Here is a 17,895-nt window from a genome sequence, read left to right on the forward strand (position 1 = left end):
TATTGGCCCAAAATATTTTGCAAAGGAATTTGTGCCCAAAACAAGAGCCTATAAGATTTTGAAAAATTAGATAGAAGAGGTTATGGAAGAAAGCACATTAGTGTGGAAAAATGCATTTGGCATGTTGACTCTACCAGTAACAGAAGAAGAGGGAAAATAAATATAACTAGTGGAGTTAGTCAATTTGAAAGAAAAGATGGGAAGAAAGGAAGAGGAGATTGGACAACAAGATGTCACCATTGACAACATTCATGATGAAATGCAAAAATATTCAAATGCCTTCACTAAGGAAGAAATTAAAAATGCAACATTAATAAGTGCAATCTCAAATAATCCTATGTCATTCACCAATCTTGTGTTGATACAAATCAAGGATTACCCAATGATTAAGAGTGCACCAATTGTGACCTCTACAACTGATGATTTTCAAATTACATCAATCACAATTGAGGAGAAAGGTCAACAAGATGTAAGTGTCAAGGAACAAGGAAAAGCTCTCATTATGATTCAATATCCAACCCCTGCATCCCTTTTGTTATTAATAAGGATGAAGAAGAGAAAGAGAAAATAGATAAATCTATAAATAATGCTTGAGGAATTCATATTGAGGGAATAAAGGAGGATGAGCAGTAGTAGATTGAAGAGTCTTAGAAGAAGAAAGAGGCAATACAAGCTCTAGAACAATTGCCAAGTGTTATGCCTATATCTACTGAAACATTAATTGCTACACGTATACAAAAAGTCATACCTACTTTGAATGAGAGTGCTACTAAAGGATAAAAATACAAGGATTGAGTGCTAAAGCTATAATTAGAGTAATAAGATATTGCCTTATTAATTAAATCATTTTAATTTAATTATTAAGCCACTTATTATCTCTAGTTTACTTAGCTAAACTTTAGGCATATAATAATCAATTATTTTATGAATTATTATCATGCAACCTAGGTTTTACCCTGTTGGGGTTTTGATCTCCTTTTATAAGGATTGATCTCTTTGAAATTTTATTTGTTCACTTTTAATAATAGAAATCTTTCTTTTTGCTCATCAAGAATGTCTCATCTATGGATCTAGGAATTCTAGCCTCCATATATTTTTTATTCTCTCTTTCTATGACAGGTGTTTGCATGCAAGTGAATCTTGGGAGTTGTTGGGTTGATCTTTCATCAACTTCAACATGGTATCAGAGCTCTAGACCTTCATGCCCATGTTCTCTTAATGAGAAGTTTGGCTTGGCTTTCAAATCTGTTTTTTTTCATTCAGAGAGGGTTTCATTTTTCAGATATTTTTTGTATTGAATCTAGGGGTCACCATTTTTCAATGCACTCTGAGCCCAAATGAACATCACTGTTGAACTCAAAGCACCCAAAAACCTCTATTTTCATATAAAATTTGTTTAATTTGGACACAGTTGGAATTTGAGGCTAAATAATATTGCTTAAGATTGGGAATGTTTCTTGAGGCAGTGATTTTCTAATTTTTTGGCATGTTTCCCGAGGTGGTGACTTTTTGATTTTTGGCATGCAAATCAAGATTTTTCTTTCGAAAATCAAGATTTTGCAAGTTTCCCGAGGCAATCATTTTCTAAATTTTGGCAATCAACTTGAGATTTTTTGAAAATTGAGATTTTTGAAAAATTTTCCAAGGTGGTGATTTTGTGATTTTTAGCACAAAAGTCAAGATGTTTTGGCATGAAAATCAAGATTTTTCAATGCATAAATTAAGATTTTTGGGCACATAAATCAAAAAGATTTTGGTATGAAACTAGCACACTTTTTGAGGTAATTTATGGTACTGGTGGACATGCTTTTTGAGACATTTTGGCATGGATACCAAGGTGGTAAAAAAATATTTTTTCCCTTCCAGTGCTTTTTGACTTGCGTATGGTTTTTTGACCATAACTTGCTCATCTGGACTCCATTTTTCGATCCAAAAGAAGCGTCGAAAAGCTAATTCTAGGCCTTTTGTGATGGTTTAGTTTATTTGAATTTTTTATAGTATTTGGTGGCCAATTTATTCTATCAAATTAATAAGTTCTATTTTGCACTTTGAGAGACATATTTTGAGACATTCTATTTTTTTGATTCTACTCTAGGCACATCTTATTTAGTTTTTTGCTTTTAAGCATTATAATGGATATCTTGGTTGTTTTAGGTCTAGGGATCAATTTTATTATTTTGGATGATTTTTAATGTGTTATACTATCTATTTTATTAGCCTTATGTCTCTTTTGATCTTTGTTGACATCCTTTAGTTGTATATTTGCAAACGCACTAAGATAAAGTGTCACTCTATTGCATTTCAAGGTCTTGCACATTTTGTGTTTTGTTGTACTCACACTACATTATAAAGTTCCTTGGGGGGTTTCATGTCAGCCATATTTTCCATCTTCCTTTGTGAAGTGAGTATTTCTTCCATGACATTAGCCTCATGATGTGTCAATGACACATGTCATATTAGGTGTTTGTACTCCTTTTGCACTCTTGATGTTCCTAGTTCTTCTTTCTACAAGAGATATTGCATTCAGTTCCAGTGTTCATGCCTTAGCTCTTAGTATTATAGGGGGGTTATGTGTTTGAATTTACAAGTGGGAAGATTTACTTCTAAGAGGGGGGTGAATCAAAAGTAACTTAACATTAACCTTTTCAAAACTTTTTAATGGAAAACATTCACATGCATCTAATTCATCTAATAAACATAAAAATTAAGGACATGAATGAAAATAGATAACACACAAATTTGGTAACCTAGAAACCCTCCAAAATGAGAAGGTAAAATTGGGGTAGGAATGACACCCACAAAGTATCACTCCAGCAATATGTAATTGTTCAAGGTTACAAAGTTTGACCACTTCCAATGGTCTGCCATGTGAAAGGTATGTCTTGTTAAAGACTTTACACCCTATTAAAAGTGACATGGTTAAAGGATTTAACTATCCTATTAAAAGTAGGCCTAGTTAAAGGACTTTAGTACATTCACTTGGAATGCCACCCTATTAAAGGATTTACAAATGGCTGCTAGGCCAACCTAAGTCCATAGGATTGTTCATATCTAATACAATTGCTAGAGAGTATTAGAAAGTCTTGACTTGACAACTTGCAGTCCTCAATTGTTGATTCCAGATCCTTGTTTTGCTCTAATTGCTTTGATCCTTGCTTGATCTGATATGTCACTCTTCGAAATTCTGATATTCTATTCTTGATCAACTAGATTCTATAATGCTGCTCTATTCTTCACTAAGTCTTTTCACCCTTCTACACTTTGCTATAATTCACCCATACACTTCTCTCTTGTGCATCCTCTCTCTTTCATAATGGGGTATCATCCTCCTTTTAAAGATTTTGAAGACTTAGGGTTAGGTATGAATCTACAATCAATATTAAATCTTCATTTCTTGCTCAATTCTTGTACTTTTCCTATTGGTTGCATGCCTTCTCCATTTTTCTTATTGGTTGCGTGTTGATTACATAGGTAATGCAAAAGAATCGATCTTATCTTCAAGATCCTTTGAGATTCATCCTATGTCAACTCCAAAAATGGTTTACATCTGAGTTTGTGAAAGAAAAAAATCATATGTTGATTCTGTGTTACTCAATACTTACTTGTTGTTGATGCTCAACACATATAGAAATTTTGTCTCACTTGGCTCCGATAGCAATTATGTCTCACTTGGCATCTATAGCATCTATGTCTTACTCTGCATCTATACTTTTCTCAACACCTATAGTGACTCGACACTTGAACTTTGCTCGACACTTAAAGATCACTCAGCACCTTAAGTTCACTTAGCACCTAAAGATCACTCGGCACCTATTGAATTCTCTGGCTCGGCACACACTGTAGCTAAGCTTCTATATTATACTCGGCATTAACTTGAGAATTGGTTAAGTGTGTTGACACTCAAATGTCAAAACCAATTTGAGACTAATAATCTCCCCCTTTGACATGAGTGGCAAAAACACTTTACTAAACATTATGAATCTGATCTCTATGAGTATACTACATATTATGTTTGGCATATGTACAAGACTTCAAAAACTTGTTCACAATATTGCATACCTCAAAATCTTGTAACTCCCTTTGAGCTGATGTGCCAATTTTGTAACCAAAACTCTTGTTTTAAATTTGCCTCATGCTGATGTATCTGATACTCTTTGCCTTGTTTGTACTCTGTATCTATTTGTACTCTCTTTATGCTCCATGTACTCTGTATCTATTCCCTTTTCACATATTCTTGAAGTTTTGCATCCTTTTGGTTGTATCTCCTTATTTTGCATCCTTTCTTATTATATGCACAATGTTTATTTCTCCCCCTATTTATTTACATAATGCATATCTCCCCCTTTATTATCTCTCCCCCTTTTTTGACACTTTTGTCAAAGGGTCCTAAGAATTAATAGAATATTTCACCAAAAAAAAATTATTTACCTCCATGATCATCTTTAGAGAAGCATCCCAATTGTCTAAAGCAATTTCCAATAATTTGTACTGGATGGTTGTCTATGCTTCCAGATGTACTAAGCCTTCTAGAGTAGAAAGATTAGGATCTTTCTTTAATACATTTTCTGCATAGGCCATTTCTTTATGGAGTACTTCTAAATTTGGGGTAATGGAGGATTGAATTTGTATCAATTTGGCCTTAATATTGGCCTCTTCTGCTATCCATACAGCTAACTCTTTCTATGTGTAAAGCATAGTTGCAAAATGCTTCTCACTCTGAGCTGGATCTTTGGGTAGCTATGTGCTAGAAATCTTGAGATTTTTCTCCAAGCTCAGTATCATTTGGCTAGTTTCTTGTGTGAATGATGAATCGCACAACTTAGAGTATAATGAGAATACATTCCCATGTACTATTTTTGCCTTTTCAATCTTCTTAGCCAATTCAACTTGTGAAAGTGACATCTCACTAGATATTTTCTCATTTACTTTCATCTAAAACTTATTTTCTAACCATTCTAATAATTCAACATTAGTTTCAAGGTTTTCATTCTGTACCTGGTCCACTATGTTGGACAATTTCTCCATGATGGGCTGGGTTTCATAAGTTCTTACAAGCTGAATGCATCAAGAAATATCTCTTTTATCTCCACAAGTGCTTGCTTTTGTCTATACTCATTTTTGAGTATCTCTTGTCTCTTCCTTCTCTCTAGTGCCTCTTGCACTTCATTTATCTGTGTTAAATTCATTGTTCTTGAGTCATAACTAGGTATGATTGTTTCTTCATCAAGTGTAGGGTCTCCATAATCAAGTACCCTTGCAACCTTGGTGGAGCTTGAGCCTAGTGCTGAAATCTACAATGCTATTGCATCAGTGATTAGCTTCTTAGTAGGAGTCCTTGAGGTAGGCAAGTTTTCCAATGTTTGTATTGCCCCTTGCTCCTTAGGGGTTTTCTCCTCTTCTTTCTCCTCTTCTCTACTGCCTTGATCAATAATGATGATCTAAAGAGGTGCACCTTGGGTTTGTGCAGTAGGAACATCTTGCCCTATTTGTTCCTGTACTGGCTCCTTAGTGGTTTTTGTCATTCTGACTATAGAATCAACCTTAGTAATTTTATCTTGTGTTTCTTGCTCTTTAGGTTGATGTGTTGTAGCTTTGGGAGGTTGTGAAGTGGCTCTTGTGTGTTTTCCTTCTCCCTCGTGATTTCTGCTACAGCCTTCTACAACTCATCCACACTCACCAAAACTAGATGTTTACATAGTTGTGCTTGTAATGTAGTTTGGTGAAGGATCTTTTTGAGATCCTCTATAGTCAATGGGTTGATGTTTTGAGATGAAGTGTCAAAAACATCCTTGACAATTATAGTCTCTACAAGCATTGTATGTAGAGGACTTGGTGGTGGCAATTGGGTGTCTTGGACACTTTGTTCTGGTTGCTGCTCTTCAGTTGTTGCCTCTTCACCATGTGTCTTCTCCATTATTTCTTCTTCTTTCTCTTTCTCTACCTCTTCATCTTTCTCATTCTCTTCTTCTTCTTCATTTCTCCCCTCAAATGGGTCTTCCTACCCTTCTTTGACTTTTGTCAATCCATAAATTAGTTTCCACATTTGTGTGAACTTTTGCACAACATCTTCTATTTGTTCTACAAAATTATGAAGGCTCTATATTTGGGGGTAAATTTGCTCCAATGCTTTTTGCTAGCCTTTTTTATTTGACCTTTAATAAGGTCTGGCATTACTCAAGCCAATGTTGACTCCCTTATTTCCTTTTCCATCTTAAGGTAGTAATGCCATTTATTCTCAACTAATGAGTTTAGCTCCTTCAGAATTGAATTATCTAGTTCAAGTGGGGTGGTCTTGAACTTAGTGATCATAGTGTAGATGGACTCTTCCACTATGTTCTATTATTCTTTTGATAGCTTATTGAAATCAATGGTCTTTAGACCACTTAGATCTGCATTATCTCTAATGTTATTGCAAATACTTTCCAATTTAGATGTGGTAGAACGTCTTACCAATCTGAATTGCTCTTCATCAGACTCTATCCTTTCTTCATCTGATTCAGGGGGTGCAACATACTTTCTTCTTTTCTTCTATTATGTAGGCCCTCCTTGCTCTATAGCCTTTTGTTTTTCCTACTATTTTGCCACTTGGGTAGTTACCCTAGTATCTGCCCTTGTAGTTGGCTTGGCTGGGCTTGGCTTTGTAGCCTTTTTTTTCTTTCCCTTGGGTTGTGTAGCTGGCTATTTTTGGGCTTTTCTTTTCTTGGGCTCTGGCTTTGGTGCATCTTGCTCAGCATCTTCCTTCTCATCTACATCCTCCCCCATACCTTGGGTTATAGCAAGTGGCCCCTAACCTTATTCCTCCTCATCATCCTCGGCTTCTTCACCTTCTTCTTCTGCTTCTTTTGTAGTGCCTTCCCCAATTTTGGCTTTCAATTTCTTGACAAGTTTATCCTTCTTTTTTAGTGTGGAGGTAGTCTTTAACTCCATATCCACCGTTGATCTCAGCATGTCATAGGTTCCAAAATGTGGTGCATTCTTTTGTACTTCTTCTGCTAATAATGTAGTTATTGTTGTTGATGCTTCATCTATGTTAATTTCATATCCAAGAGGTCTTAACCATCTCACTCTTGGTATGGCAGCTTGTATGTATGTATAATCAATATCTACAAGAAAACATACATCATTTACATGTTTCTCTACTAAGGAAACTAGAATTCTTAGCCTTTGCTTCATTGAGTTCTTGAAGTCTTCAAAATAGCTAGTCATTAAGGTCTCAAAATTAGCTCCCATCTACTCAATAAACTCACTTACTTGAGCTATAATTGACCTATCAGTTCTCCATGCAACTTAGCTAAAAGAAAGAAAGAAATTCTGAACATAAAAGAAAATAAAAGTCAAAATAGCACCAAATTTGCATTGGGCTCCCTTGGTTCTCTTGATTGCTGCTAGATTCTCATTAATCTATTGTAGTTCCAATTCTGCAAGATCATAGGTATGATCCTTTTTCACCAATTTATAGCCTACATCCACTACAATGTAGTGCACACTATTGAGTCTATTGTATTGGTAGAATTTGTGTGCAATAATTCTAACAGCAAAGTCAATTAAAGAGTCTTGAATGGTGTCTATTGTTATCCCTCTCTTGTTCCACTTCAGACAGGTGCTTTTCTCAATTGCTTCCTTTGCATCACTCCTAAGTATCTTTGGCTGATCCAAGGTTGGGTACCCTATCACTCTATGTACAATTCTCTTTGTGATTTTTATTTGGCTATCCTCCAACCATAAGCTTCCATCATGTATTCGGCTTAGCACTAGTCTAATCCATTTAGTTTTGAAAATGGTGAGGAATTCTAGGGCATGCGTTAAACCTTTCTTCTCAACAATCTAATATTCTTCCTTCAGTACACTATTTTCACATAGTCTCTCATAGGCTTCCCTCATTTTGATGGAGACACAACCAAAGACTAGAATGAACACATAGGAAAATTATTATCAATGAAAAATGCCTTTTGGGCTTACAATAGTATGACTTTGGAGAAATAAATCCTCTACATAGTACCTTCTCTCTAACTCCATTGAGAACTGCCTTTACAATGCCAGAAGTGTTCTTAAATAAGCCCCAAATGGTTTATGATTAGGAATACATTCTACAATATGCCAGTTAGCATCCTCCACCAAAATAGAAGGCTCCAAAAGTCACGTTAGAAGTCGGTGTAAAATTAGAAGAATCCAGAAATGGTAGTCCAACTTCTAGGAGGCATAACTTTTGAACCGGGACTCCAATTGACAAATTGTTTAGATTTCCATAAAGTTCTCGAAGCACTCTATGGCCCTATGGACCAGCTTCACTTGTCTCCCATTTTTCGGCCTCGTACAAGGCCGTTTAGTGCCCCAAATCTGACTTTAAAGCACTCTTAGGATGTCTCTAGGAAAAACAAAACTGCGATAACTTTCTAACTGTAAAGACTTTTGACTTGATTTTTTTTTGGAGTGCTTTAAATTACAACTATAATCATCCCTCCAACTTACACCCTCTAACTCATCATAATTTTCACTTAGTTACAAAATAACCATTTTTCTGCATCTACATGTATCCCAAGGTGCTTAAAAACTCTAGCCTAGAAAACTAATAGTGGAACTGTGAGAGTTGGAACCTTTATTTGACCCAAATGGGTATCCAGAAATAAAAACACATTAAATAGAAACTATCTCTATGCATATTTTTGGGTGATACAAGATTGCCCTTACACCACTAGATGCTCTTGCATCAGACACGTAAGGTAGATTGAAAAGTGACCCTGTCACTTTATGGTAGAGGAAAACCCAAATGGGCAACCTCTACTACTAATATCCAAGTTGAGTCCTCTATTGGTCATCCTTTCCACTACACCAGGTACTCTTCATACTACCTATTTCTGGTACTCCTACCCATACGACTATCTAGAATATCTTTTATCTCCTCCTTAGAAGTAGGAATTAGACATGGCTCTAGCATCAACCCCTCATCTGCACCATCATCATGATATTATGTTAAGTCTGCAATGTCAAAGATAGGAGAAATGTGAATCCCATTTGGCAACTCCACCTCATATGCATTTCTCGAGTCATGTTTCTTCAAAATTTTGCACGGGCCATTTTTCTTCATCTTCAGCTTGTTGTAAGTACCCACTGGAAACCATTTCTTTTGTAAGCCCACCATAACCAAATCCCCTACTTGGAACACCTTTTGTCTCCTCCTTTGATCTGCCCTAGCTTTATACTGTTGATTCATCTTGGTAATGTGTGCATGGACCTCCTCATGTAGGCTCTTGACATGTTCAACAAATTGTTTTGCCTCGGTACTTGTCCTCTCCCCTTGCTCCATCTTCCTTAATTTCAGTGTAGTCCTTAGGCTAATTCCATACATAATTTGGAATGGTGATCTACAAGTACTCCTATTTACAGAATTATTGTAAGCAAATTCTACTTGTGGTAGAATCAAATCCCATCCCTTGGGCTTATCTCCCACTAAACACCTCAACAAATTTCCCAGACTTCTATTTACCACTTTACTATGTTCGTCAATCTACGGATGATATGTAGAACTAAACTTCAATTCTATCCTTGACTTCTTCCATAAAGTCCTCTAGAAATACCCCACAAATTTAGTATCTCTGTTAGAAACAATACTCTTTAGGAGACCATGTAGTCTCACCACCTCTCTAAAAAACAAATCTACAATATGTACAACATCATGAGTCTTGTGGCATGGGATGAAATGTGCCATCTTGGAGAACCTATCAACCACCACAAACACTGAGTCATTACCCCTTTGTGTCTTCAACAATCCAAAAACAACATTCATACTTATGTCCTCCCATGGCTTTGACAAAATAGGCAATGGCTAATAGAGTCCAGTATTGTAGCTAAATCCTTTGGCTGCTTGACATACTTGACAACTCTGTAAAAATTTCTTCACATCTTGTGACATTTGAGGCCAAAAATAATGTTCTCTAAGAATAGAAATGGTCTTATCTCGACCAAAGTGTCCTGCCATCCCCCCACTATGTTTCTCCTTGATCAAATTTTCCCTCATGGAACTCCTTGGAATGCACAATTGACTGCCCTTGAACAACATACCATCCTAAATCAAATGATCTAACCACCTGGTTTTGTCTATAGTAACAAGTTTTTTACAAGCCTTCCATGTTTTAGCAAAAGCAGGATCCTTAGGGTACAGATTCTTGAGTTTATCAAACCCAACCACTTCAACTTGCATCTATAAGCAACAATTGTCTCCTACTCAATGCATCTACAACCCTATTAGACCTTCTACTTCTATGTTTCAACACAAATGTATAGCTCTATATGAACTCTACCCACTTCAAATGTCTCTGGTTCAATTTACCTTGGCTATTTAGGTATTGCAATGCCTGGTGATTAGTATACAAGACAAATTATTTTGACAATAAATAATGCCTCCATTTCTTTAAGGCTTGAAGGATTGCATAGAACTCTTGATCATAAACAGAAAACTTCTTCTTTGCATCATTCAATTTTTTGCTAAACTATGCAATAGGCTTACCTTCTTGGCTCAATATAGCCCTAATAGCACTGCCACTAGCATCACAATCTACCTGAAACACTTTACTGAAATTAGGAAGTGCCAACACAGGTTATTCTATCACCTTATTCTTCAATAGTTCAAAACTCATTGTAGCTACTGTAGTCCACTTGAACTCTTTCCTATCCCCCCTTATTGTTTTAGTCAGGGGTGCACATATGCCACTGAAATTCTTAATGAACTTCCTATAGAAACTAACCAGACCATGAAATGATCTCACCTTAGTAGCAGACCTTGGAGTAGGCCATTCCAATACAACCTTTACCTTCTCTGGATCTATTTTGAGACCTTAAGATGATACAACAAACCCCAAGTAGACTAACTCTTTTTTTACAAAGCTACATTTCTTCAAATTAATCAACATTTTCTCTTCCCTCAACCTTTCAAGGACACTATTAATGAGCAATAAATGTTCATCAAAATTCTTGCTGAAAATTAAAATATCATCCAAATAGACAATAACAAATTTTCCCAAGAATTTCTTTAGTACCTCATTCATAAGCCCCATGAAGGTGCTCGATGCGTTGGTCAGTCCAAAGGGCATGACTAACCACTCATATAGACCCTCCTTGGTCTTGAATGTAGTATTCCACTCATCTCCCTCTTGTATCCATATCTAATGATAGCCATTCTTGAGATCTATCTTTGTGAAGTATTGAGCTCCGCTCAAGTAGTCCATAAGATCATCCATTCTTGGCAAAGGAAAATGATACTTGATGGTTATTATGTTTATAGCTCGAGAGTTTGTGCACATTCTCCACTCTCCATCCTTCTTTGGTGCTAGTACTGCAGGTACTACACATGGACTCAGGCTCTCTCAAATCAAACCCTTCCTCAATAGCTCTTGAACTTGTCTATTTAGCTCCTCAGTTTTAGTAGGAGTCATCCTATGAGCAGCCTTATTAGGCAAACTAGCTCCATGGATTAAATCTATCTAATGACTGATTTTCCTTATGAGTAGCAACCCTTCTGGAACATTATCAGAGATGACATCTCCATACTCACTTAATAGGCTTGAAACTTTAAGTAGAATTTCACTCCTATCTTCCTTATCTTTTCTAGGAATCAAAGCATAACACATACGTTGATGTTTCATACCATCCAAAAAAATTCTTCCATCAACAAGACATATCCTAGGACTATTGTATACCTTTTCACCTTCCTTTATCAAGGGCTTCAGTTTGTGGTGAATCCCATCCTTTGTCAAAGAGTATGTATTTGCATGAGCATCGTGTACAACATGCCTATCAAATTTCCACGGTCTTCCCAACAATAAATGGCCAACATCCATTGGAATAATGTCATAGAGAACTTCATCGTGGTAACTCCCAATCTTGAACTTCAACAAAAATTGTTCATTGACTAGGACCTTATGATCATCCTTCACCCAAGCAATATGATAGGATTGAGGATGTTTCTCCCTCTTGAGCTTTAGCTTAGAGACCATCTCCTCAAACACCAAGTTGTTAGTGCTTCCACTATCAACAATCACATCACAACACTTATCCTCGCACTTGCACCTGGTACAAAACAAACTCCTCCTTTATCTACGTTCAGTCTCACCATTTAATAAGACCCTTTCATCCTCTAAATGCGATGACTGTGCATCCTCATCCACATGAGCAACCCTTGCTTGACCATCAGCTCTCCTATCTATCCTTCCTTGTCATTGAGGGCATTCAAAGGCATGATGACCTTCTTCATTGCAATGAAAATACGTGCCACAGAAGCCTCCTCTTCTTGATCCTTGTCCACATCCTCTACCCCTTCCTCTCTGATCTCCAAAGTTTTGATCACGAGAGCAGTTGAAACCCTCATTTCTCTAGTTTCTGCTAGTACCCACATCTTCATTTTTATTTTGGGTCTCATTTCAGCCTCCAAATGACCTACTACTACCCCTTCCTCCTTGACCATGCCCTCTTTGCCTTCCTTCAAACCTTTTATTCATCTTATCTTCAACTCATAGGGAAATTGGTATGTCTCTTCAATGCTAGTCATTCTAACCAGACTTAACTTCTCCTGAATGCTAGGTCATAACCTACTGAGGTAATGGGAAACCTTCTCCTTATTTTCTTCTGCATGCCATGCCCTAATAAGAAGTGGATAAAATTCCTTTGTATATTCCTAGATAGATTTTTCTGCTTGATTTAATCCTTTCATTTTCTTGAACAAATCAAGCTCGTAACCAACAAGAATGAACTACTTCTTTAGTTTGTCCACCATGCGATCCCATCTTGTGATTTTCTCCTTTCCTCTTCTATTCCTTTCTAGTTGAATCTCTTGCCACCAGATTTTGGCATGGCCTTTCATTTTGGTGTTGGAAAACTTAACCCTATATGGGCCCCTAATATCCTTGTACTCAAAATACTCCTCTAGTTCATTGATCCAGTTGATCAACTCATTTGGGTTTAGATTTCCTGAAAACATAGCCACATCAATTTTAAGTCTTTTTCCAAGCTTAGAAATGGACCTAAGAAGCCTTTCCTCTACCTGATTTAGGACTTCTCTATCACCTTCCCCTTCCTATCCAATATTTTCCTCTTCTTCATTTTCTTCCTCACTTTTGTCACCTGCAACAACATTCATTCCTCTGCAGATCTCCTCCTACAATGCTTGAACTTGTCTCTGGAGTGCTCTAACCTTAGGAGTAAAAACTCTAGCCCTTCCACCATGTTCCCTTCGTGGAGGCATCTTCTTGTCTCAAACCCACAACCACATAGTACTAGTGCAAACTGCTTCACAGTTGGCGCTCTATCTACACACTCAGGAAAACCTACTCTAATACCACCTGATGGAGACACAACCAAAGATCAAAATGAACACACAAGAAAAGGAAAATATTGTTATCAATGAAAAATGCCCTTTGGGCTTACAATAGTATGATTTTGGAGAAAGAAATCCTCCACACTGTACCTTCTCTCTAACTCCATTGAGAACTGTCTTTACAATGCCAGAAGTGTTCTTAAATAAGCCCCAAATGGTTTAGGGTTAGGAATACATTCTAGAATATGCTAGTTGGCATCCATCACCAAAACAAAAGGTTCCAGAAGTCATGTTAGAAGTTGATGTAAAATTAGAAAAATCTAGAAACGGTAATCTGACTTCCAAGAGGCATAATTTTTGAACTGAGATTCTGATTGAGGAACCGTTTACATTTTCAAAAAGCTCTTGAAGTGCTCTACAGCCCTATGGACTAGCTTCACTTGTCCCCCATTTTTTGGCACTATACAAGGTTGTTTAGTGCCCCCAAATTTGACTTTGAAGCGCTCTTAGGAGGTCTCCAGGAAAATTAAAACTGTAATAACTTTCTAACAATAAAGCCTTTTGACCTAATTCTTTTTCTGGAATGCTTTAAATTACAAGTATAATCATTCCTCCAGCTTACACCCTCTAATTATTTTTCTGGAATGCTTTAAATTACAAGTATAACATTTTTTTGCATTTACATGTATCCCAAGGTGCTTAAAAACTCTAGCCCAGAAAACTAATAGTGGAACTATGAGAGTTGGAACCTTTAATTGACCCAAATGGTACACAAAAATAAAAACATATTAAACAAAAACTATCTCTAAGCATATTTTTGGGTGATACAGGATTGCCCTTACACCATTGGATGCTCCTACATCATATTTCCATGTCACCTATGGCTCCAATCTTGCAATTATAGCATCTTCTTACATCCTGAACCATAACTATCTTAGGGGGTATGATGGATAGGGCTCCAACTAGGTCATTCTTATACGCTACCTCTAGGACTGGACAGAAGTTAGGTTGTTTGACCTCAATAGACACTAGTTGGACCTCAAATGGTTCCTTCTCCTAAGTTTTCCTAGAGCTAGAAGCCATTTTTGCAATCTAGGGTTTGTATGCAAAGAAAATATAAAACTACATAACTAGGCACAAATGTAAATACCTCAAGATCGATGAACTCGTGCTAAAATGCTATTGAAATCTGTTTAATCACTGGATTCTCTACTTTGAACTTGCTCTTCGCTCTTTCTCATCTTTTCTCTTTGTTTGCGATGAGGGAGAAAGATTGAAAATGCAATAATATACCCTATTTTCATCACATTTAATGCTTAGTGCAGTTACAGCTGTCCACTCAACTTCTAAAGGATTCTACATTACTCGGCTTCCATTGCCTTTTCACCACTCGTCTTCCACAAGAGTATTACTTACTTGGCTTCAACTAAAATTCCTCTTTACTCAGCTACCACTACCAACTTGGCTCCAACTATTAATTTAGCTTCTATTGATTTTGACAGTTAACTTAGCATGCACTAGAATTTTACTCAGCTTCTAAGGGCAGCTTGGCAACACTTGCAAAATCTTGAAATTTTAACTTTGCATCTCTAATCATGTTGATCTTTTCTTTTTAGTACTTACTTGTTTACGAATTGATGTATGATAAAACTTTGTAAATCATTCCCTAATGCCTTCTTGTACTTAGTTTGATGAAGTGTGATCACTTGACCTATTAGGTGAAGTGATCCCTTCATTTGATGTGCTACACCCATCTTTATTTTTCCATGTCTTATTCATTTCTCCTTTGATGTGTTCAACATCTACCTTCTCTTTACCTTTTTCATTCTTTGAGTTGGGTGCCTTTGACCTTGTTGGGAAATTCCTGCTAATATGACTAGTCTTCAAGCAACTGAAACATGTGGTTTGTCTCAACCATCTGCTATAGTGATATCCTTGGTTACCTTCCCTTTCTGCCTAATTTGGTGACCACATAGGCTTTGATTTACACTCAAAAGCTCTATGTCCATACTTCTTGCAATTGTAGCAATGACCTTCAAATCTTGGTGTTCTAATAGTCCTAGTCCTGCAGTCATGTGCTTGATGTCCTTGCTTTTTGCACTTATGACAATAACTCACATTCTTAGGTTTTTCATGCTGATGGGAATTCTTGCTCCTGCATACATTAGAGGTATGTCCCTTTCTACCACAAAAATGACAAGTAGTTTTAGTGTTCTTACCTTTGTTACTCATTTCTTCTACAATCTTGGGTGACTCTCCTTGTTTAGTGCTGATGTAACCTAGTCCTGAAGTATCATTACTAGCCCTCAGTGATTTCAGTAGTTTCTCAAAGTACTTGATGGCCTCATTAGGTTTTTTGAAGCTCTTTGCAATCTCCTTCTCTCTTTTCAAGTCATTTTGCAGTTGTTCATTCTGCATCTTTAATGTAGAGATCTCAATATCCTTAACATTTAGTTCATGATGTGCATTCATCATTTGACTCATGGTGTCTAACTGCATGTTTGATATTCTTGCAAGTTCAATTGACTTTTCTTCCAATCTATTGGCAAGATTTCTCTTTTCTTCTTCTAGCATAGCATTGTCTTCAATGGCTCTTTTCTTCTATTTAGTTACCTCACAAAGCATCATGGCTTGTGACTCTTGTTCAAGCTTGAGTGTTTTGATTTCTTCTGCTTGAGCTCTATTCTTCTCCATCAAGTCTGCTATTACTGCATTAAACTCTTTGAAATCTCAGTCGAGAATAGATTTGATGTGTCAATCTCCTTGTATTGTGTATCATTCTCAACTATGGCAATATCTCTTATTCTCTTTAAGGATTTTCTCATTTCTCCTCTAGCTTCTTCCAAAGCATGTAAAGCAAGTTGTATATCAATTGCCTAATTCTCTATGGTCTTCCCAAGTTTGTTGACTTCCATTTCCAAATCTTTTCTCGAAGCTATAAGGCTTCTCCTCGTGAAAACTTGGCTCTAATACCAATTGTTGGAATTTACAAGTTGGAAGATTTACTTCTGAGAGGGGGAGTGAATCAGAAGTAACTTAACATTAACCTTTTCAAAATCTTTTAACTAAAAACATTCACATGCATCTAACTCATCTAATAAACATAAAAGTAAGGACATGCATGAAAACGTATAACACACAAATTTGGTAACCTAGAAACTCTCCAAAATGAGAAGGTAAAACTGGGGTGGGAATGACACCCACAAAGTATCACTGCAACAATATGTAACTATACAAGGTTACAAAGTTTGACCACTTCCAATGGTCTACCCTATGAAAGGTCTATCCTGTTAAAGACTTTACACCCTATTAAAAGTGACTTGGTTAAAGGATTTAACTACCCTATTAAAAGTAGGCCTGGTTACAGGACTTTAGTACATTCACTTGGAATGCCACCCTATTAAAGGATTTACAAATGGTTGCTAGGCCAACCTAAGTCCATAGGATTTTTCATATCTAATACAATTTCTAGAGAGTATTAGAAAGTCTTGACCTGATTACTTGCAATCCTCAATTGCTAATTCCAAATCCTTGTTCTACTTTGACTGCTTTGATCCTTGCTTGATCTAATATGTCACTCTTCGAAATTTTGATATTCTATTCTTCATCAACTAGATTCTACAATGTTGCTTTGTTCTTCACTAAGTCTTTTCACCCTTTTGCGCTTCATTATAATTCACCCATACACTTCTCTCTCATGCATATTCTCTTTTGCATAATGGGGTATCATCCTCCTCTTAAATATTTTGAAGACTTAGGATTAGGTATGAATCTACGATCAATATTAAATCTTCATTTTCCTCTCAATTCTTGCACTTTTCCTATTGGTTGCGTGCCTTCTCCATTTTTCTTATTGGCTACATGCTGATTAAATAGGTAATGCAAAAGATTTGATCTTATCTTCAAGATCCTTCAAGATTCATCCTATGTTAGCTCCAAAAATAGTTTACATCTGAGTTTGTGAAAGCTAAAACTTATAAGTTGATTCTGTGTTACTCGGCACTTACTAGTTGTTGATGCTCTGCACATATAGAAATTTTGTCTCACTCAACTCCTATAGCAATTATGTCTTGCTCAACATCTCTATCTCACTCAGCACCTATAGTGACTCGGCACTTGAACTTTTCTCGGCACCTAAAGATCACTTGGCACTTGAAGTTCATTTGGCACCTATTGAATTCTCTTGCTCAGCACACACTATAGCTCGGCTTCTATATTATACTCAGCATTAACTTGAGAATTGGTTAAGTGTGTTAACACTCAAATGTCAAAACCAATCTGAGACTAACATTATCTTGGTTTTATTTCCTTCTTGGTTTGATTAAGTGAGCTATGTATTCAGTATTTGATCCAATGTGCTAGGCACTTACAGTTGTTGGATACCTATGCATTTTGGTGAGATGGATCATTTACCATATAGATGATCTTTCATTCATATATTTGGAGGCCATGAAGATACCTTCCATCTTCGATTGATTAGCTCTTTAGATTTAGTTTTCTATACCTCATCATATTCTATACAATGGAGGTCCTTTAAATTAGTAGTTTGGAAGTGTTTGTAGCTTCATGCTTCAGTGGTGTTCTTCATG

This window comes from Cupressus sempervirens, chromosome 1, assembly GCF_028749045.1.
Source record: "Cupressus sempervirens isolate cs-2001-9-10 chromosome 1, ASM2874904v1, whole genome shotgun sequence".
NCBI classification, from domain to species: Eukaryota; Viridiplantae; Streptophyta; class Pinopsida; order Cupressales; family Cupressaceae; genus Cupressus; species Cupressus sempervirens.